This window comes from Dromiciops gliroides, chromosome 1, assembly GCF_019393635.1.
Source record: "Dromiciops gliroides isolate mDroGli1 chromosome 1, mDroGli1.pri, whole genome shotgun sequence".
Classification (NCBI taxonomy): Eukaryota; Metazoa; Chordata; class Mammalia; order Microbiotheria; family Microbiotheriidae; genus Dromiciops; species Dromiciops gliroides.
This window is the reverse complement of record NC_057861.1, coordinates 195,166,840-195,191,574: the sequence shown is the minus strand read 5'-3', so window position 1 is coordinate 195,191,574 and position 24,735 is coordinate 195,166,840. Positions and strand designations below refer to the sequence as shown.

Below are 24,735 nucleotides of genomic sequence, written 5' to 3'. Positions count from 1 at the left end.
GGAGATGTTGAGAATATAACGACATTTTCCACCTTTTTCTGAAAGGAGACCAATATGTGGTGAAATGATGTTTCTTCACTTCTCTGTGAAGATAGTGCCTAGGCAGAAGACCTTTTCTGATGGAATGGAATTTCTCCCCTTCCTATAGAAGTTAAGAGACCTTGCATTAAAGAATATACACACACATACTCCCTCCCTCCCTCCCTTCCCCGCCCCCCTCAGGTGTTAGAGAGAAAGTATAAAAACATATGTTCCTGTCTACAAAGAGCTTATAATTAACCTAATTGAAAAAATAAGACACGCTATATGGAAAATGAAAATATAAGAAAGTAAATAATTAAGTATAATAAAAAACCTCTCATATTTATAAAGTGCTTTAAATTTGCAAAGCATGAGCCCAGTTCAGATGGTGGAGTAAAAGGGTGTAGTACAGTCCAACTCCCTTCACAACTACTCTAACAATTTAAGATGAATGCCAATCTAAGTAATGGTTGGGAATTTGAAATAGTATTTTATTTTATTTTTTCTAATTACAACATTCATTTTTGTAACATTTTGAGTTCCAATTTTCTCCCTACCTCCCTTCCCCCCCCCTTCCTGAAGACAGCAAGGAATCTGATGTAGGCTATACAGTACTATCATGTTAAACATATTTCCATATTAGTCATGTTGTGAAAGAAGAATCAGAACAAAAGGGGAAAACCATGAGAAAGGAAAAAAAAAGTGAAAATACTATGCTTTGATCTGCAGTCAGACTCTATTTCTTTTTCTGGATGTGTAGAGCATTTTTTATTATGAATCTTTTAGAATTATCTTGTATCATCGTATTACTGAGAAGAGCTAAGTTTATCACAGTTTGAACATCACACAATGTTGCTGTTACAGTGTGTAATGCTCTGCTGGTAATTCTCACTTTACTCAGCATCAGTTCATGTGAGTCTTTCCAGTTTTTTCTGAAATCCTTCTGCTCATCATTTCTTATAGCACAATAGTATTCCATTGCATTTACATACCACAATTTGTTTAGACATTCCCGAGGTGATGGGCATCCCTTCAATTTCCACTTCTTTGCCACCACAAAAAGAGCAGCTATAATTATTTTTATACATGTGGATTGTTTTCCATTCTATATAATCTCTTTGGGATACAGACCTAGTAGTTGTTTTACTAGGTCAAAGGGTATGCAGTTTTTTTTTGTGGGGGTTGTTGGGTTTGGGGGGGGGTTGTTTTTTTTTTTTTTTTGCAGGGTAATGAGGGTTAAGTGACTTGCCCAGGGTCACACAACTAGTAAATATAAAGTGCCTGAGGCCAGATTCAAACTCAGGTCCTCCTGTATCCAAGGCTGGTGCTTTATCTACTATGCCACCTAGCTGCTCCCTTTTTTTTTTTCACAGTTTTATAGCTTGTAAGGTATAGTTCCAAATTGCTCTCCAGAATGGTTGGATCAGTTCACAACTACATCAAAAATGCATTAGTGGGGCAGCTAGGTGGTGCAGTGGATAGACCACCAGCCCTGGAGTCAGGAGTACCTGAGTTCAAATCCGGCCTCGGACACTTAACACTAGCTGTGTGACCCGGGGCAAGTCACTTGACCCCAATTGCCTCACTAAAAAACAAAACAAAAAAAATGCATTAGTATTGCAATTTTCCCACTTTGTCTCCAGTATTTATCATTTTCCGTTTTTGTCATATTAGCCAATATGATAGGTGTGAGATGGTACCTCAGAGTAGTTAATCAATAGTGATTGAAAACATTTTTTTCATGACTATAAATAGCTTTCATTTCTTCACCTGAAAACTGCCTATTCATAGCCTTTGACCATATATCAACTGGGGAATGACTTGTATTCTTATAAATTTGACTCAGTTCTCTATATATTTGAGAAATGAGGCCTTGATCCGAAAAACTAGCTAAAATTGTAAAAAAAAAAAAATCCCAGCTTTCTTCTTTTCTTCTAATCTTGATTGCATTGGTTTTGCTTGTGCAAAACCTTATTAATTTGGGGAAGCTAGGTGACGCAGTGGATAAATCACTGGCCTTGGATTTAGGAAGACCTGAGTTCAAATCCAGCCTCAGACACTTGATACTTAGCTAGCTGTGTGACCGTGGGCAAGTCAGTTAACCCTCATTGCCCTGAAAAAAAAAACTTTTTAATTTAATGTAATCAAAATCATATAAACTGTAGCAGAGATATTAAACTAACAAGTTTAATATTTTATCCTAGAGGTAATAGCGTACTACTTAAAGACATCATTGGTCCTAAATTCTTCCCCTCTCCATGGATCTGACAGGTAAACTATTCCTTCTTCTAATTTGCCTATGGTTTATATAACCCTTTCTCTAAATCATGTAACCATTTTAACCTTATTTTGTAAAATGTTGGTCTATGCCTAGTTCCTGCCATACTATTTTCCAGTTTTCCCAGCAGTTTTTGTCAAATAGTGAGTTTTTATTCCCGAATCTGGAGTCTTTGGGTTTATCAAACAGTAGATTGCTATAGTCATTTACTACTCTGTCTTGTGTGCCTAATGGTTGGGAATTTGAAAGAGAAATTTCATGGTCATTTTTCCAGCCTAAAATCAGAAATTTGATCTACAGACAAGGGACCAGGTAGTGCATGGATCATAGATTAAGTGCACAGAGCTCCAATGTGAAAGACTCATCCCCAAGTCTAAGCCAATGGTATAGGGCTTTCCAGAGGGATGAAGAGGCAAGAGTCAGTGCATAGAACTCTGAGCTATCCCTATAGCACAGAGATGCCCAGAGCAGATTCATAGGAAACTTCCTAGCCCATGCCAGGAGATTGGGGCCTGGAGCACAGATATAGCATCCAGAGTTACTAGCACAGGATTATTGAGGACTCAGTCCTTTGCAAAGAATAACAGCACCTGCATCTCCTATAGGGGCCTAGAACATGGACTCAAACCTGAAAGAGCTCTAAGTTAGGTCATTACTGTAAGATTTCCTTCACAGATTGTTGGAAGAATGAATAAAGAAAAAAAAAGATAAACAGCTATTATGAGGACAGGGATGCCCAAGATATAAACTTAGAACAGGAAAATAACCACAAACACCTATAAACAAAGCCACCAAGATAAAACAGTTTGCCTGTTTTTTAAAAAGCTTTAAAAGGGTATCATAAATGAAATGAGAGTGATAGAAAAGAAATGAAATTTATGGAAGAGAGATTTGGAAAGAAAATTAATAGCTTCCCCAAAAGAGGTACAAAACCTTACCCAAATAAATCTGAATGGACCCAACAGAAGTAAATGACTCCATGAGACAACAACAATAAAATGTCAAAAGACTGAGAAAAATGGAAGAAAATGTAAGGTATCTTATATATGTGTGTGTGTGTGTATGTGTATAAAACAACTTTATATGCATATACATATATACATGCATGAATACATATGTGTGTATATAACAACTTTATATGCATATACATACATGCATGCGTGCATACATATACATATACACACATATATACATATACATATACATATACACACACACACACACACACACACACACACACATATATATATATATATATATATATATATATATATATATATATATATATATATATATATATATATATATATATATATATATATATATATATAAAACTTACCTGAAAAAGAGAGCAAGGAGAAATCATTTAGGAGTCCTTGGACTACCTGAATGCTATGACATTTAAAAAAAAGCAGCCAAGATATCAAGAAATCATGAATAAAAACTGCCCAAATAGAAAGAATCTATCAGTTACCTCCTGAAAGAAAACTCAAAATGAAAATTCCTAGAAATGTTATAATCCAAATCTAAAGCTGGGCCTGGAGTCAGGGAGACCTGATTTCAAATCTGGAGACACTGACTAGCTGAGTGACTCTAGGCAAGTCACTTAGCCTCTGTTTGCCTCAGTTTCTTCAACCAAAAAATGGAGATAATAATAGCACCTACCTAATAGGATAGTTGTGAGGATAAAATGAGATAATATTTCTAATGTGCTTGGCATAGTGCCTGGCATAGTGTAGGCTCTTAATTTACTTAACAAGTAGGCCTGTTCTCTTCCTTTCTTCCCCTTTGTGGATGACCACAATCAACTCATTATAAAGGCAGAATAATAACCCTTAAACTATCTGCTTCATAGGTTTGCTATTATAAAACAAGTATTTGATAAACTCGGCGTAACTGTGTTATGATGATTATATTCAAAATGTTTCTCACAAATCATACAAATATTGCATTCAGATTATAGTGTTCTAAAAGTCAGTACCATTTTAAGCTGCTTAAAACTTTTGCAATGCCCTATGTATACACACACACATGCATGCAGGAACACACTCATACAAACATATACATCTATCCCTTCATATGTTTGTATTTCTGTGTTTATATAGCTGTGTGTATACATATATGTACATAGATATGTATATATACACAGAGACATTCACATATACACACAGATACATGCACATATGCATACATATGTGTATCTATGTGCATAGATGATGGATGGATGATAGATAGTTGATAGATAAATAGAAAGATAGATGATAGTCTATTTATTTGTTCTGTTTGGAAACAGAGAGGTAGTGTGGGATAGTGTATAGTAAGAGCACTGACTGTAGTTTTGAAGAATGGCATTGGATCTTCTTTCCCTTCATTTTACAGACAGCCATTAAGCTCCCTTTAAACCTATTAATCGGCAATGTGTAATTTTATTGCAAGAGGTAACTGGCAGAGAGGAAATTCTAACTGTGTTGATTTGCAATTGCTCTGAAACTTAGGAATCTGAAAATGCTTCCAACAGCACTTAAAGCCTATCAGAACTAAGGCTTGAACTTCAATCTTTCTGATTCCAAATCCAGTTATCTAGCCTCCTCCAACCCCTACATATATATTCAAAAAGAAAATGAAATACCTTGGAGCTTTCTAAAAATTTGTTTTATATGTGAATATGTATTTATATAAATATATATAAAATAATTTATTTTAAAAGTTTATATGTATTGTATGCATTTATACAGATATATGACTTTAAACCTACTTTTGTAATCAACTTTTTCATTTACCTAAATTTAATCCATGATCTCATTTTATATCACATTTTGCCAATGAATATTTAACATCTTTGAAAGCAATAGCATTTTCCTATCCTTTCCTTAGGTTTCAAACAAGGGGGCATATTAATTTTAACATGTATATTTTCATCATGTATCAAAATGTCAGTTATGTTACTGGAACTAGATGACATAAATTATAAATTCTAATCAAACTGTCAAAGAGGTTTCAGGAGTTAACAAGAACAGGAAAACACTTGGAATAATGACTTCACTGATTCTCCAAGTTACTGGCTCTAAAACAAGGATGGCCTGGTGAATGAGGTTCAGTAACTCCAAGACTGTCAATTAGTCATGTCTTTAATAAAAGAAGAAGGACATACAGCTCACTTTTTCATCAACCATTTCACTACCTTGTATAGATTCATCTATTACTTCTCAGATAAATATTTGAAATGCAAAAACCCAAGAATGATCGATCATTCAACTAAATATGACTAATTTTCCAAATACTATCCCTCTAGGCTTACCTCATCAATTAATGTTTCTTGACTGCAGTCATCTGTGATAGTGACTAAGAGAGAATCGTGTGTGTCTGGCACTTCAGATAATAGACGATTGCTCCTATTTGGAATTGATTACCTGAAAGGAAATTTCTGCATAAGAAATGTAATGCTTGTGGGTTAAAAAGAAAAGTGCCACATAACTTAGAAAATGAAGTCTTCCATTTGCCAAATGGATAGCCCATGCAGTGTCAGCACTGGTTTCTGTCTCACCCCTTATTTGTAAGTAAGACTCCTTTAAACCTATGTCAACAAGATCCAACACTAACGTTCGATTTCACTATCAGTTCACAATTTTTCACACCAATCATCCCATTAATTTTTGACCTACGGCTTTAAAACAGAATTGGGCAATTACTTTTTGATCATGCAGAGATTGCCAGCTATTCTGAAGGGCAGGAGCCAGTGGGATAACTTAGCCATTAAAACAATTCTGATATCTGCATGTCACCATTGATGTTGCCTACCTCCACTTGCTGAATAACAACTCCCCCCACCCCATCTGTACCAAAAAATTCCCTGTTAAACCCCAGCCAACCCTGTCTATTCTGGATAATTCTGCTCACCCCTTTCCTGAATGCTCAGCCCCTAGGTCAGTTCCTCTGTACTATTCTCAGTTTAATGTGTTCTTAATTGACTGCTCCATATGGCTCTGCTACCCACATTAGTCATCCCGTTTTCCCATATTTTCTGAATCTACAATTTCTCCAAAATTCCTCAACTGTTCTACAACTCTGCCTGTGTTAACTAATCTACTCTCTCAGAATGTCATTCTCTGGCACCTTTTCTTCCATTGAAAAAAGTGTTTTACAAATTATCATTACATTATTTTTACATGCCAGTCTTTTTTTTTTTTTTTTTTTGGCGGGGCAATGGGGATTAAGTGTGCAAGGTCGGATTCGAACTCAGGTACTCCTGAATCTAGTGGTGGTGCTTTATCCACTGCGCCACCTAGCTGCCCCCCATGGCAGTCATTTCTAATTCTCCTCTCCCCAGAATAACCCTCCTGACAATGTAAAGCAGTTAAACAAAAGCACAAATACATAAACCTTGTCTGAAAAACCATGCACCACTTTGTCCTGATATATTTGCCCTGCATCCTACGCCTCTCCCTCAACACAGTCTCTGTCTTAAGATAGCTTTTACTATCTCTTTTTTGGGGCCTTCATTTTTCTCTTTCACTCTATTTTCTGTTTTCTCTTCATACATTAAATGCACTTAATAAATGTCCAATGTTGTTGTTTGTTGTTTGTTTGTTGTTTTTGTCCCTTGTTCTCAAAGAGGACCATGACATCAGGGTGATGTCATGACTTGTACTGAAATGGATTTAAGTGAGGGATGGCTGGACAAGGTCACCAACCTCACTCTCTCCTCCAGAGTCATCTGGGTCCAATGACAAGAGCATAACTGGAGATGGTCTTAAATGTTTGGTTTTGGGGGGTTTTTTTGTTTGTTTTGTTTTTTTAGTGAGGCAATTAGGGTTAAGTGACTTGCCCAGTGTCACACAGCTAGTAAGTGTTAAGTGTCTGAGGCCGCATTTGAACTCAGGTACTCCTGACTCCAGGACCAGTGATCTATCCACTGCTCCACCTAGCTGCCCCTGGTTTTGTTTTTTAAGGCAATTGGGGTTAACTGACTTTCCCAGGGTCACATAGCTAGTAAGTGTCGTTATTAGATTTGAACTCAGGTCCTCCCAACTTCAGGGCTGGTGCCCTATCCACTGTGCCACCTAGCTGCTCCAAATGTCTGATGAATTAATAGGAAAAATAACCTATTAAAAACCCAATTAAGTTTAATTGACCTTGGGGGCGGCTAGGTGGAGCAGTGGATAGAGCACCAGCCCTGGATTCAGTAGGACCTGAGTTCAAATACGGCCTCAGACACTTAAATCTTACTAGCTGTGTGACCCTGGGCAAGTCACTTAACCCCAATTGCCTAAAAAAAAAAAAAAAAAAGGTTTACTTGACCTCAACCAGACTAGGACTTCTTCTTTAAATATTTTTTTGAGGAATATAATTTGGAATGGGTATATATGGCCACGTATAGTATGGAATGTATTTGAAAACTTGTTATTTTATGGATGGCCATGTCTATCTCTACATCCACATTCTGATAATTATGAAGAAACTTTAAAAAAAATTTCAGGATTGCTTTAGAAGATGCTCATTATAATTCAAAAAAAGGTTACTTCCAACCAAGACAAAACAATGGGCCTATTACAATGACAACTAGGTGGCACAGTGTATAAAGCTCTGGGCCTGGAGTCAGGAAAACCTAACTTAAAATCCAGCCTCAGGCACTTACTGATTGTGTGATTCTGGACAAGTAATTAACCTCTGTTTGCCTCAATTTCCTCATCTGTAAAATGTGGATAATAATAACATATATGTCCCAGGATTGTTGATAGGGTCGATGAGATCATTGTAAAGCACTTGGCATATAATAAGCACTATATGAATATTACCTATTATTGTTATTACTAACATTTTCTGATATTTGTTGACCTCTAATCTGATGAAGATAAAAGGCATCGTGAGCAAAACTCAGTAAGTAAATCTAGTTTCTTCTTGAGCAGATCTTTGTTTATTCTGCTTAATTCTCATAAGAGGCTAGCATACTTGTGCTACTCATAGCAGTCTAAAAAGATTTTGACACGATGGCTGCTTTTGAATATTCCAAAATCATGTGTGGAAATTCATCCGGATTCAGCTGGCATATGTGGCATAGGTTTCTGTTTATGGCCTGTAACACATTTACATATCAGTATCTTATTTGCAGATCAACCCAATTATCAGAAGGAACATAGTCAAAATGTCCCCATATATTTCTGTATTCAATTTTATTTTATTTTTTAAGATGCCACTTTGGGTTTTCTTTAAGCATGGCTAAATTGTGTAGACTCTCAGCAGTATAAGCTCCCCTCTTCCTCAAGGCCTAAAGCACAACTTCTCCACTATAATCACAAGGGGGCTCCAATATAATGTCCCTTTATGATTATTGTGGGCAAGCTCTTCTATGATAACCACATTCCCCCTTCTACATCCAAGAAAAAGGAGCTTTCAAGAGGGAAAATGAAACTCAATTTAGTGTGGCAACCCCAAGCTCTCTCTGTACCTCACCACTGTTCCTTGGTTCTTTATTCATCATGTAAAAGGATTTCAAAAGCATCCATTTATTTATTGTGCAAAGCTGGGCACTACATTGTACAAGAAAAGTCAAATTGACAGGGACTTTGATCTTGAGTTTCTCGCAGTCTAGGACAGGCAGCAATGATGATGGAGAACATACAAGGGTTATATAGACAACTCAAATATGGAAATTGTTAAAAATGCATAGGCAAGATTAGAAAATTATAGACAGGCTATCAAATCCATTTGTGGTGAAGTGGTGAGTGATTTGTTGCTGATCTTTCAAGCTTAACACCAGCAAAAGTGAAGGGGCAGGAGTGTTGACCTCTCGTCTGGTTACTACACTCAAGGGACCCTATACTTTAGCACTGACTCTCAGGCAGAACAAATACAGAAGCACAGTAGAGCAAGGGAAGCTGTGAATCGTTCTGAGTTTTCCAAAAACACAATCGTACTAATTAAATTAAAAAGTAATGGTACTGAACTATTTTACATATGCTGAGTTAAGCCTTTCTGTTTTTGATATTCATTAACATGACTTTACTTCTTTCATAACTGCGGGATAATCATTTATATATTTTTATAACCTCCTGCTTGTTTTTGCATGTAATAAATGTGCTTAAATATTTGGACCTTGTTCCCACCCTCCCAAAGACCCTTTTTAGATTATAGTGTGAAATGAAAATTTTGATTATTCTTTGAGGAAGGAGGAGATTTTTGTCTCACCAAAAGCAATTTTTCTCCGTAATAATCAACACATCTCTGAGCCTTAGTTTTCTTGCCGGTACAATGAAGATACATTTTTTTTTAACTCTGTATCTCACAGAGTAATTTTCAGCAAGACATTATGTAAACCATCAAATGATATCTAAAAATGAGTTAATATAAATCCTCATTTTCCCACGACCACTTATGTGTAACAACATCCTCAACCCCCTCTTTCTCCAGGGCTAATTAGCCAATCGAATTGACTAGCTGAGTCCCCAGAGGATAGATGGAGAGATGAATAACTAATACTCCCTCTCAAAGTCTTAGGGGAATCCAGAAAAGCTGAGTTTCTGGTATTGTTTTTCAAAAATCCCCAGCAATGTTTTTCTTACACATGGCAGAACACAAAAGAAGACCCTATATGGAATGATGAATCTCTATTTAAACACATTTGGTTTTTAGAAGTATGTAATAAATTTAACATTGCTTTCTTTTTTTTTCTTTTTTTTGTGGGGCAATGAGGGTTAAGTGATGTGCCTAGGGTCACACAGCTAGTAAGTGTCTAGTGTTTGAGGCTGGATTTGAACTTAGGTCCTCCTGAATCCAGGTCTGGTACTTTATCCAATGTACCACCTAGCTGTCCCCAACATTACTTTCAATATTGTTTTAATGTGTCTCTGCTTCCTTCTGAAATTCTATTCATTTTTAGAAATGTTACAATGATTATCTCTCTCTCTCTCTCTCTCTCTCTCTCTCTTTTTCTCTCTCTCTCATCACACAAAGTTGTCAACCCTCCTAACTGAAAGGAAGAAAGGAAAAAAATTCTTATCTGATCATAGCTAAACAAAATGAAACCATACAATGGACATGTCCAATGATCTATGTCTCTGTACCTTATGTCTATCACCTTTCCATAAACATGTGGGTTGCATGCTTCATAATAGGTCCTCTGGAGATATAGCTGTTGGTTCTTTGAGCAGAGTTCTTCAGTCTTTCAAAGTTGTTTTTCTTTACTATGTTGTTTCAGTAATATACATTTTTCTCCTGGTTCTGCTCACTTCAATCTGAATTTGAGTTACAAAGGATCCTGTGAAATTATCTTTCTTATGTCAAAATCATATACCAAAATTATATTCCATTTGTTTGTTCTATGCTCATTTTTAGGGATTTCATTTACTGGGAAATGTTTACTACATTTTCTTTAAGCTACTAATTCTCTTTACAATTATAACCTCAAATGCTTTTATTCTATTTTTTTTAATCTCTTGCTTAATTTCTTCTATGTAGTCATGTAGTCCTTGTGCAAAAGGCATTTCTTTTTCCTTTGAGTATCTGCTTGAAGTTATTATATAGTTAGACTTGAAATAATTTCTGATACTGGGTGGTGTTTTCTTTATTTATCTCTACAATTTTAGTTCCTGAAAGATGAATTTGTGTCAAGTCTAGGCTCTGTCCCCTGCTAGGCTTTTAGACACAGTGGTCAGCCCTGATTGAACTTATCTTGGGTCTTTTGGATTCTTACAATGACCTCCACTTGCTTGGGTTTGGCCGCTCTGGATTTTTTTTTTGAGTTGACAAAGGCTTTATTTTCTTCTCATGAGAAGGAGGCACCCTAGTGTGCAGCTAGTGGGTGCCCAAAAAGGGGGTTCACAGGCCCTGTTTTATACCCTAGTCCCTAACGCGAATGGACCTTCCCCTTTTTCATCACTGGTCGGGGTTACAATCTATGCGCAAAAACTAGCTAATCGAACGCAGTATTCCCACCCCTCTTCTTTGTATGGGCATAACTCAGGAGTGGACCTTATACTTCCTTATATGGCAGAACTCTGGAGAGGACCTAATTGAGACCAGGGCTCCTTGAACCATGTGACCTTGCTAACCTGACGGGGAGGAGGGGATCTGAGACCTTTATCAGATGACCCTTTTTGCCCCTCTGGGCTGTGTTTCTTTCTTGATTTAGACTCAGATTTGGAGAAATGCTCAGATGCCATGGTAAAGAGCGTGGCCAGCTGCACCAACCCACAAGTCCCAGCCCAGTTAGGGAGTAAGGTTGGTACACTAGAACCCCTCCAGGCTAATCTGGACTTAGAGTATGGGCAGCTGGTCTTCCCAAAGCACTGACCCATTCCATCCGAGCATTTGAATCTCCAAACCCAGTCTCTGTCTCCACTCTGTCTCACATCCCACCTTTCCCAAGCAAACCCTTTTTCTAATGGGCCTAGTTTACAGGAGAAGTTCCCTGGGGCAAATTAAAAGAACCCCCTCCCCACAAAACCAAACCAAAAGACAGAGTATCTCCAGGACCACCACCCTTCACTCCAAGTCTCCTCCACCCCCAGGGAAGACAAGATTAGGTGTGGCTGCTGCCCTGGTGGTGTGAGGGGGAGAGTGAGATGACCTGAGGGATCTGGAGCAGCCCCTCAACCAAATTCCCTCAGCCACCACCAGTGGGGGATGGCCCTCTCCCAACAAGGTAACCCTTCATTCAGATGATGACCCCACAGGACCAGCAACACACACACACACACACACACACACACACACACACACACACACACACCTGCTCATCTCCTACTCAGGGAGAAAGGCATCCCAGAGAGCCATGCTTCCACACCATGCTCTCTTCTAAAATGAAATTCAGGGACCTCTCTCCTGGCTTCCCTCCCCAAACAAAACATTATACTAAACCCCAATAACATTTTGCTCTATCCTCACAATCCTGGGAGGTAAGCTTTCATTCATAAACTCACCCAATACCCCTGCAAAAGACGTATAGCAAGTGACTCCCCAATCCCTGTTTTGATAAATTCTTACCCCCTTGGTGAGCATGCTCCACCCTGCGTTTGTGACATCTCTGCTGAGTTCCTTGGACTCAGGAGTTGGGGATGGCCCCCTCCGGGCTCTGGCTCCAACCATCGCTGGTGAAGGGCGCTGGGAGTGCTGGAACCCGGAGGGCCCTGCAACTCCTTACATCTTGGTGGGACCTCCAATTGTGAGGGAAAAATCCATCCTCTTCTCAATAATTCTCAGGAACTCAGCAGCGAGGTGACAAAGGCTTTATTTTCTTCTCATGAGAAGGAGGCACCCTAGTGTGCAGCTAGTGGGTGCCCCCCCCTCTGGATTTTTGAGGTTCACAATGCAGAACTGTCAAGGCCCTCTCTGATGTAGAACAATGTGTTAGGGAGCTCAAAGGCCCCTGGGCTTGAGCTGTTAAGGGTTGAGTATTGCAAAACACCTGTTACTGATCCTGGAACTTAGAGCATCCTGATAACCATAGGATTTTGTCAAGGGAGTATGCCTTTAGACAAAAAATTCTTGTTGGGTATGTGTGTCTTTGGCCACATGGCTGCCTCTGGTCACCCTGAGAAGCGATTCTGTGCTAGTGCTTTACTGACAAGACCCAGGATGACATTTTTTTTTAAGTTTTGGGGTAGAAGAAGTCAACTACTAAATACCTTCATTTGGTTTATTAATTATTCAGTCTATTGTGAAGTTCAGGATTTCACTGAAGTTGATATATAGTAACTAGGCAGCCTGCCTTGCATTCAAGTATCTATCTTGGCAGGAAATCTAAGTTAGCTTTTAGAAAAGGTATTTGTTAATGTGTTATAGTGAGATGAGAGCATAAATCATCTCTATTATCCTACAAGTATACCCAGGTTAGGGTTAGGCTCAAATTAAGCGTGAAATTATGGTAAGTCACATTTTGTCCAGGATATACATATGGCAAAAGGATAACTTACAATTCCTGGTTACTGGAAGTCCTTGTTTGAGTCTATTTAACCAGTTTTCTTTTTGAAGCAGGAGATATCTATACCCTTATCCCAGTGTGTGGAATAACATTTTTTTAAAGATATAAACTTTCAAGTGAAGGAGGTAGGAACAGAAGGGGAAAAGCATTTATATAGCACCTACTGTGTGCCAGGCATTGCGCTGTATCTTTTTATTATTATTATTATTATTATTATTATTATTATTATTATTATTATTATTTGCAGGGCAATGGGGGTTAAGTGACTTGCCCAGGGTCACACAGCTAGTATCAAGTGTCTAAGGAAGGATTTGAACTCAGGTCCTCTTGAATCCAGGACCAGTGCTTTATCCACTGCGCCACCTAGCTGCCCCCTATCTTTTTAAATAAATATCTCAATGGATTCTCACAACAACCCTGCAAGGCAAGTGCTATTACTATTCTATTTTGGAGTTGAGGAAACTGAGGCAAATAGAGGTTAAGTGACTTGACCAAGCACACACAGTAATTTCTGAGGCTACATTTGAATTCATATCTTCCTGACTCCCAGCCTAGTGCTCTATTCATTGTGACCCTCACTGTCTCCACCAATGAGATGAAGTTACTACAATAGCTCCATAGTGGAACCACCTTCCAAAATAGTGCCCAACAGATTAAGAAATAGATAATTTACATACAACTGGACAGTAATTTAAAATGGACAAGTTTTCGGCAGTTAACTTCTATGATTTCTTAAGGGACCAATACATCTGGGGTTCAATTAGAATTTCAGAAAGGGTAAACTTCCTCAACATATATGGAATCTAATGATATGTTTTTATCATGACAAAAGCTGTATTTTAAAGATATCAGTACATTCCATAAAATCATTTGTCTGAAATGCAAAATCATTCTAATATATTTAACCTTTTCTTTTTAACCAAAACTTTAAAACCCCCTAAAACTTAGCTTCTAGATAAGAGCAGTCTTTTAATAAAAAAAATTAACAGATTTTGTATGTAGGCATGTATGTGTGTGAGGGGAGAGAGGAAGCAAGGGAGGGGGAGGAAGAGATACAGAGAAAGAAAGAAAAAGGGAAGAAAGGGAAAGAAAAGGGAGAGAGGGAGGGAGGTAGAAAAAGAGAGAGAGAGAGAGAGAGAGAGAGAGAGAGAGAGAGAGAGAGAGAGGGAACATTTCCTTTTTCTCCCTCTACTCCTGTTTGACATTATTGTCGATTTAAATGCTTTTGGAATTCAACATTTCGGTTTTTCTAATTATCCTGTTAACTGGCTTGTGGATATTCTCATAGATCTTCCAATCCTCTCTTCTCCTTGTCCTCAGTATATAATTTATATTCCTGCAAACCTCTTACTTGTTTCTTTATTTTTTAATTGTACTTAAGTACTTTGGACTATTTCCACTTTCCCAAAGTCCCCTTTACGTTTGATTTTAATTATGATGAAATTTGATTACTCTTGAAGTAATAAGTAGATTTTATTTTTCCCTTCCCAAAATGGTTTCTAACTAAATTGTCCTGTGAGATTTTTAGTCCTTAAGTATCAGCTGTGTTAACCAATGACATTTCTGTAGCTGTTTTTCCTTCTTTATTGTCAAGAATATAACATATGACACTGTGCTTTCCATTTATTTATCAAAGAATTGTAGTTAGAAGGGACCTCAGAAATCTTCCCGTCCATAACCCATTCTAGTCATGAATCTTGCCTACATCATCACCATGAAACATTTACATAGCATCTTCTTGAAGACTTTTAGTCATGTACAACCTCACTACACCCAGGAATATCCCTCTACATTTGTTGTTCCTCTTGTAAAGGGACCAGTGATAAAAATGTAGCGGCTAGATTTACATGAGAGGCATTATTATATAGAATCCTGTTATGTGGAAAGAGCATTGTCTTAGAGTCAAAAGACTAGAGTTTGAATCCCAACTCTGTCAATTGCTAGCTTTGGGACACAGGGTAAGTAAAGATTCCATGAATAACAAATATCCCCTCTTTTTTTGATGGAATTACAGTGACTTATACAAGGTATTACAGCAACTTAGTGAGAACAAAACTAAACCCATTAATTTTCTAATTAGGCCACTGGGCCATGCTCTTTACTCAAATAAACTTTTATGTCCCCTGAAAAGCAATGTCAAATTAGGCAATCACATGCTACAGAAAGTTGGCCAGTAATAGACCACATTTTCTGACAGCAGGAATTACTCCTACACACAACCAACTACAGAGTTTAACACCCCAAATCATTCAGGACACATAATAGGGCAGTTTAACACACCATCAAAAATTAAGTTCCTAAAGAACTTAATTTTGACCTCCCAGGTTCTCTCATAGGCCAGGCTCTTTTAAATTATAATACCTGAATTGTAATAGAGTGACAAAATGCACGGTCTGCTACAAAGTATAGTGTTTATACATTTACTGTATAAAGTAATAATAGTTGAAAATCGGCTCTTACTGCTGACATTCATTTTTATCCCTTTCTATATTTCTATGTGGATGAATGCAAATGAACTGTCTCAATATACTTATATTTACAATCTAACTGTGAACATATTGCTGGTCAGTTCTACTTTCCACTAAAATGATATAATCCTAGTTTGCGTTTATATGCCCCCTCACCTATATATGTAGAGTGGAATTGTCATCAACTTCTCTGCCTCACACATCTGTTATCATTCAATCCTTCATAGATATGCCAAACTAATCTTCCTAATGTACAAATCTGACCCTATTACCACCATACCTTACGCCTTCATATACATTTATATATGCATATATAGACTCATGTAAACATATATGCATACACATATATGTATATATGTTGATGGTGATACCTGTTTAATCATTTAAATCAGTCTTTTACAGTTTACAAAGAACTAACCTCTCAATAACCCCATAAGGAAGGGCTCAATTATAGATGGAAAGACTAAAGACTAAATAAGATATTATTTTGCACAAAATATGATATTAGAGTCTTGCTCAGCTCCAGAATCAGCTCTCTTTCAAATCACTTAGAATGCTTTTCCCTCACTAATCATATAGTTTCCATATAAAGTCAAAGAGATGGTGACAAGACAGTGGTAAACAGAGTGGTTTGTGGGTTGTCTTAATGGCCAGACTGCATCAAGAGAAGCCTGAATTTTCTTTTTTCCTATTATACATGTGTTTGTTTTTGTTTCTGAAGAATCCTCAATGATCTGTAGATCTATTTATTCTTGAAATTCCTGCTCTGAAGACAGGTAGATTTAGTGACTTCTCGGTGATTTAAATGGTTTGTCTGTAGATGAGATCATCCATGCAGCCCTTTGACTATATATTCTCCATAGCTGAGTGTGAAGTAACCTTAAGAGTTAGAGTGCTACAGATATAGGAAAGCACAATATTTGTTATATAAGGTCTGTGACCTAGAAAACCTGACATTACTTTGGTAGATACAATCTGTTAACTTTTAAGACAATATCAAGCAGCCCCATTTTCTTAATTTTATAGTCATTTTCTTAATAATGTAACCAACCAGGGTTACAATGGAAAAACATTTCATCCAGGCAAGTAAGTTGTGTTTTTGTGTTTGTGGCAAAATTCCAGGAACTTTCTAAAACAGAAGACTTTGTGTCTGAAATTGGTCTTATCTCCTATTAGCCAAGGAATTGAGAGGAAAATAGAAGGGAATGATTCTTTTTTTTTTTTTTTTTTGGTGCCACGGAATTGGAACCTTGATTTCTTCAGTGCCCATATATTTGAGTCATCAACATCATCACACTCAGCCAGTTATTTTAAGTATAAGGGACTTGTTTAGTAACATGTAAGGAGATTTGTGAGGGTTTGTGATCAATGAGATGGAGAACTAGACACTTTCTCTGATTCTCTTGACTTCTCAAAATACTTCAAAATAGTAATTATGAACAAGATATGAAAAAATTTCAGCTGTCTGCATAGCCTAGTACACCAAGAACCCTAATGATGTAACAATCTGATGAACTAACAGAAAGAAAAGCTAATCCCTAAACCTTAACACTTGGGGCAAAGACTGAGGTTAGTAAAATGAGAATTGCCCAATGCAGAGGAGGCTGAGAGGACTAGCCCCAAGAGAAACCACTATTTAAAGGGAATGAGAGGGCAGCTAGGTGGCACAGTGGATAAAGCACCAGCCCTGGATTCAGGAGGACCTGAGTTCAAATATGGCCTCAGACACTTAACACTAGCTGTGTGACTCTGGACAAGTCACTTAACCCCCAATGACCCATGCCCCCCCAAAAAGGGAATGAGTCAGAAAGTGAGCAATAAGTGAATAAAAAGGGGGAAAACTGATATTACCAAAGAACTCAAGAAGAAGAAAACTCAATTAAAGACCTTGAGCATAATCAAATAGATAAAATAAGAAAGATATTAATGAAAGAAGGAAATATGGCCCCCAAAGAAGCTAAAAGATTGCAAACTTCTATGAATAAATACGGTAAGACAAAGCAAAATGAATTAACACCTGATTACAGAGGACTCTGCATTCTGAAAAGAACATCAAACCACAGCAGGATATTCTTGAATGGATTAAAGGGGAAGATGAGAATCACAAAAATAAACATGGACTAAAAAGCAGAAATATTTGAGAGAAAAGAAAAACCTGAATTGATGTTGGCACGTCTCATCAAATAAACAAAAATCCTAATAACTGATTGGGAATGCAAAATACCTGGAAGTGAAGGAAAATCTGGAAGAAGAAAAGTGATAAGCAATACTGTTAAAAGAAAAACATGATCTTCATACAAGCAAAATATGTTGATTTTGAAAACAAGATACATAGAAACCACTAAACAACTTAATAATTATAGATCTACTAAAATAACATGACAAGTCAAAAAGCCTAAACATCATAATGCAAGAAATAATACAAGAAAACTGTCCAGAACTTCCCTCCTTTCAGAGGTAAAAAGTACTGCAAACTCCAAAATACAAAGAAATTAAACTTAGTAATTCCAACAATAAACAATAAATAAGCAACCAAGAGAAAGACTATAATATAAAGGAAAGAAAATTTGAAAAACACAATACTATTCTATATGCATCACAAACTGAAGGAGAAAACGGAATGGTTTAGCACAGAGCCTGACACACAATCATTTTTTATTGACTAACTTTTAAGTTGACCAAAGAAGCTACAGATTCAACCCACAGTGACATACTTTGTAAATCTGAGTATAACCCTTAATGAAAAAAGATGAATTTTCAAAGAGGGATTGAAAGTGTTCCTAGATACAGGTTCAAACCTGAGTACACACACATAAACATATGGACACATATACACATATACATGTACATATATGTGTATACACTTGTGTATATACAGATAAATGCGTGTATATACTAAATAAACACCAAAAAGAATACTAAGAGATTTCTTCTAAAAAAAATGGAAGGAGAAAATAGTGAAAGCAAAAGTCAAATAGAAGTAGTTATAGAGAGATCAATCTGAAATAATATGAACTAAACATCCACCATGCACTACCTATAGGTGAAATAATGTTTTCTGTTGTATTATAGAAAAGGAGGACACATCAGAAAGGGAAGGGAAGAAGACAATAGAGAGAAACATGTAGTATATACTATTCAAGGAAAGAAAAGCAAGTGCAGTTGTCTCTTAGGAAGAAGGGAGCCTATAAGGGAATGGGCATGGATACAAAGGGAGGGATTGAAATGGGGTAAAGAAAGGGAGAAATGTTGTTTCAGTGGGAGGAGAGGTACCACAGATTAACAGTACCATGGAAGAAGGGAGATATTCTATAAAGAGAGACATGAACTTTATAATGTTTATAATCCACAAATATTTGGTGCTTAGAGAGACCTGGTGGGCAGAGTTCTTGGGGACAACTGACACACTAAAGAATGGGAGAAGATAAAACCAGGGAGGAGATTTTTTGGCATATGGGAAAGAAAAATGACTATATGATAAGCAAAGATTAAAAATGAACTGCACAATTAGGGACACAGGAAAACACCTACCAGAAGGCAATATGCTTTCTATCATCTGCAAGAACATTTCTAAGAATGAGGCACAACAGAAAAAGTGAACCAAGCAGTGAGATATACAAAACAATAACATGGATACTACTTAGAAGAGGGAACACAAAGTAAGTTCCTTAGAAAGTTACATGCCATTAGAAATACAGACACTAAAGAAGAACTAAAAAATATGTTGTTGTTCAGTCATCACGTCTGACTCTGTGAGCCCAACACTGTCCATTAGTTTTTCTAGGTAAGGATACTAGACTGGTTTGCCATTTCCTTCTCCAGTGGGTTAAGACAGAGTTTAAATGACTTGCCCAGGGTCACACAGCTAGTAATTGTCTGAGATCAGATTTGAACCTAGGTCTTCCTGACTCCAGGCCCAGAGTTCTATCCACTGCACCACCTACCTGCTCCCTAAATAAGCACAAAAGCCACAAATCAAAGAATAAAGTCTAGAATAAGCAGAAAGAAAAAGTAAATGAGGAAATGAGATTTTTTTTTAAAAAATGCAAATAATGAAATTGATTCAGTTAGTAGCTCAATGATTATTTATTAAACATCTACTGTGTACCATGTACTAAGTACAAAAAAATATAAAAGATAGTTCTTGATCTCAAGGAGTTTACGGTCCAATGGGGAAATAATATACAACTATGTACAAACAAGATATATACAGGATAAGTTGGAAATATGTAACAATGAGATGGCACTAAGCTTAAGGGGGATCAAGAAGTGCTTTTTATAGTAGATGGGATTTTATCTGGGACTTTAAGGAACCCAAGGATCCCAGGAAGCAAAGATGAGGAGGGAGAGGATTCCAAGCATGAGGGACCACCAGTGAAAATTCTTGGAGTTGGAAGATGAAGCGTCATATAGGAGGAACAGCAAGGAGGCTAGCATCACCAGATTGCAGAGTATAGGGAGTGGTGCTATAAGATGCAAGAAGACTGATAAGGCAGAAGGGGCACATTATTAAGGCCTTTGAATGACAGAGGATTTTAGATTTGATCTTGGGATGGCTATGGAGCCCCTTGGGTTTATTAAATAGGGAGTGATACAGTCAGACCTGTACTTAAGGAGGTTGCTTTGGCAGCTGAGTGAGGACAGACTTGGCAAGGAGACCAACCAGAAGGCTGTTGCAATAGTTAGGATGAAATGTTAACGGCCAAAGAAAAAGTGGTATATGTGTCAGTAGAGAGAAGGGGGTATATCTAATATGTATTATAAAGGTGAAATCAATAGGCCAGATTCAAACTCAGGTACTCCTGAATCCAGAGCCGGTGCTTTATCCATTGTGCCACCTAGCTGCCCTGATAGTAGTACTCTTAACAGTAAGAGGCAAGCTAGAAAGAGGGGAGGGTTTGGGCAGAAAGATAGAGTTCAGTTTCAGACATGTTAAGTTTAGGATGTCTATGAGACATCCAGTTAAAGATGGTTAGTACGATGTAGGGAGTTCCAGCCAGAAGGGGAGGGGGTCAGGAGAGAGGTTAGGGTCAATAAGTAGATGGGAGAATCCCATTGAATCCATGAGAGCCAATGAGATCATCAAATGAAGCATAGATAGTATTTAATTTAATTTGATTAGTATGAATAATAAATCCTATAATGTGGTCACATTCTTTGAATTTTCACTGCATATTTTCATTAGGCTGGTACCAATGGCTATATTTTGAATATAATTATAACTTTGAGTAGAGTGAATCTATTTGCCATACTAGTAGGGACCTAGCTGTAGTACAAAGGATGAAGAGAAGAAGGTGGTCCAGGATGGAAGGTTCTGACTGAAACCATGATTAATAACCATGACCTAGATGAAGATCTAGCAAAGGAGACGGAGAAAGAGAGGCCAGTTAGTTAAGACAATAGTGTCATCAAAACCTAGAGAGAAGAGTATCAAGGAGAAGAGGGTGGTTCAACAATGTCAAATGCTGCATAGAGGTAAAGAAGGATGGGGAGTGAGAAAGGATCATTGGATTTGATGATTAAGAAATAGAGGACAAGGGGCAGCTAGGTGGCACAGTGGATAGAGCACCGACCTTGGATTCAGGAGGACCTGAGTTCAAATTCAGTCTCAGATACTTGACACTTACTAGCTGTGTGACCTTGGGCAATTCACTTAACCCTCATTGCCCAGCAAAAAAAAAAAAAAAAAATAGAGGACAAATCAGAAAAAAATGGATGATTTAGGAAAGAGTTATGTGGAGAGTGAGAGGAAATAGAAACATCCATTCATAAATGGCCTTCTCAAAGAGTTATACATGAGAGAGAAAGAGATCCTTTTCTGATTAAAAAAAACCAAAAACTTCTTGGAAAACTTCTGCAGGCAGAAATTAGGTTTAAAGCAACATGTTATGCCACATTCCATGATATGGGTTAAATGGGTATATGACCTTATTAAAAATCAATTATTAATATTATTAATAGCCCGTGTTCTTCATTGGTATCCATACAATGTCAGGAGATCCATGGGAAGGCTTTGAAGAAACCTGCCTGTGGAGGATTTGTGAGAGTATTTCATTTATGAAATCAATTAAAATAGAAGTAGATTATATACCTCTCATAGCTATGGGTAGGAGATAAATTCTTAACAAAATAAGGGAAAGAGGCAATTACAAGAGATTAATTAGATATCTTTGAATATATGAACCTGGAAAACTTTTGTACAAACAAAATTAATATTCCCATGAGAAAAAGAGAAGTGGCCAAATAGGAAAAATCTTTTTTATAAATTTCTCTGATAAGGGTTTGGTATAGATTTGAATGAAATAGAAAGACATGGATATATTGCAAATTGTATTTTTGGATAAAGTACACACAGTAATGGATTTACAGAGCCATCAAAATATATTCTACTTTCTTATTCTTCTTGGGAAAGTATAATCCTTTTTGTTTAGTAATCTAGGCACTAATCCCATATTTAAGGGGGAAAAAATAAAACTTCAAGTAGTATCCCCAAACTCAGAGCTACTTGCATAGACCTCCATGTCTAGATATCTCAGAGTAGTGTAATGAAACACACACACACACACACACACAAAACTAACCCTGAACTGGAATTCCAAAAAGCCCCAAATTCTAGTCCTGGCTCTTCTATCTAGCTCTATTTCCTGAGTGTAACTGTGAGCTCTCATTTTTGTTTTTCTATAAATTGAGCAAATTGGATTAAATGCTCTCTAAAGTATCTACCAACTCTAAAATTCTGACTCTAGATGGTTTTCTGAGGATATTAGCCTATAGAGGAAAAATCCTTTTGTAGTGTCCAGGATGCAAAGTGTATCTTGAGGAACACGGATTAGACTTCTGACTTCTATTTGGTGCCAGAATTTTACAAGTTAGAGTAATGGGTAGAAATTTCAAAGAAGCACATAGAAAATTAATATAAAGAGGGGAAAAATAACAGCCAAAAAAACCCAAACCCTAAAAACTTTCTGTGAATTAGAGATATCCATGAGTGGAATGAGCTATCTTAGAAGGTCTTTGCAGGTTTTCAAGAACAGGTTATAAAAAGACATTTGTGGATTTTCTTTGTAATTATGCTATAGTCAAGTATTGAGCTACTGCTGCTGAATGAACAAGATAATGCTGAGCAATGTAGACAGAGAAATTTTCATCATGGCCATCTAGGACTTTCCTGGTCCTGCTCTGCCAAAATGAAATCCAATGCTTCTTGAAATGTAAAATACATGACATCAAGCATTAATTACCTGAGAAGTCCAACTACTTGAAGAATCAGTTGTTTAACTTGAATCAGAAGATGAGGTCAAATTGTACTGGGAAAAAAGACAGAGTAATTGTGGAATACAGATATGTTGAAGTATTTGAGTCAAACATTGTTGAAATGGATTGGATTGAAGCATGCTGGTCCATATTTAGTCCTCACATTGCCAGTGATAGTTTTGTACACCTTAGAGGCCTCTCGTTTGCCTGAAGCAAGGACAAAAATTGTTCATTTTTTTCAGTTGGAAATTGTGACAAACAGGATAAATGTCCCAGTGAACTTCTAGGAAAGGAGTAGAGAGGAGGCTTTCGTGCAGTTTGCTTCACAGGAAATAGCTGAAAAAGATCTAAGAACTACAAAGAAAGAACAGAGTACAGACACATTTAAAGTTTCAAGGGGAACCATGCAAGAGTTATGCTCCTCTTTGAAAGCTAATGGGTATGCAACAGCCAGGTCCTGACAACAGGCCTGGATCTGGCAGAGCAATGGTAGAGGAGATGAGTTTGAAATAATGAGTTGTGGTGCCTGTGGTACAGAGTATGGAGACTATGCTAATGACCACGGATAGGATGATGGATATAGCTTTTGGTAGGAAAGATTTGGAAGAGATTTTATTTAATATTTTTCAGGAATGTCTGATCACATACATGGAAATGTGGATAGGTTTACTTTCCAGAGTACATCAGGTCACTGTATGCACATGAGGATTACCTTACAGAGCTACTCAAAATGATATTTACAATTTTTTTCTCACCACTTACTCAACTTTGTTTGAGTAAACATTGGAAATAAGCCTAAAGGGAAAGAGACTAGAGAAGATGTTGAATTTGGTACTCATGAAGAGTCTCTGGCAGCAAGGTGAAAGGACAAAACAAAATAGCTATATTTAAGGTATTTTTTAATTAATGGGGACAATTTTGAGATAGAATACAGATAGTATAGGATTTTGATCTATTTGGGTGTTTGTAACAAATTCTGAAGCCTTGATTTAAATCTTTCATTATATTGTGATTTACTCTTAGGTGTCTTGCTCTAAGTTCAACTTGTTAAATAGAACATACTTTAAAAGGGGGGGAGGGGGCAGCTAGGTGGCACAGTGGATAGAGCACCGGCCCTGGAGGCAGGAGTACCTGAGTTCAAATCTGGTCTCAGACACTTAACACTTAACACTTACTAGCTGTGTGACCCTGAGCAAGTCACTTAACCCCAACTGCCTTGCCAAAAAAAAAAAAAAAGAAAAAGGGAGGGGCAGCTAGGTGGCACAGTGGAGAAAGCACCAGCCCTGGATTCAGGAAGACCTGAGTTCAAATCCAGCCTCAGACACTTACACTAGCTGTGTGACCCTAGGCAAGTCCCTTAACCCTTATTGTTCCTCAAAAAAAATTTTTTTAAAAGGACATTTGTCATATATGTATATATGTATGTATATATATATACATACATATATACATATACACATATATGTATATGCACAAAAGACTATATATTTTTATAAAGTCTCTTTGTCTCTTTGAATATTGTGTTATATGTATGTATGTGAGGGGGTATATTTGTGTGTGTGTATTGGATTGAATGGATGCTGAAGTCTAAAGTTTTATAATTCTGAAACTTATATTTGTCTTTTAATTGATTGGGGTGGGCATATGACTTCCCTAAGGTCACACAAATAATTATTGGAAATAAAAGTCAAGTTTTACAGATGCTTATTGGGCTAGGCTTGGATTGTAGATGACCTTAAAAGCCAAGTAAAAGATTTCAACAGCAAGTCATGTAAATAACCACTTGTAAAAAACCT

At 37.1% G+C, this 24,735-nt stretch overlaps 1 pseudogene; it reads left to right on the top strand.

Annotated features, from left to right (window-relative positions):
* The first annotated feature begins 12,293 nt into the window (after positions 1 to 12,293).
* On the top strand, positions 12,294 to 23,820 carry LOC122746951 (annotated as a pseudogene).
* Positions 23,821 to 24,735: the final 915 nt, after the last annotated feature.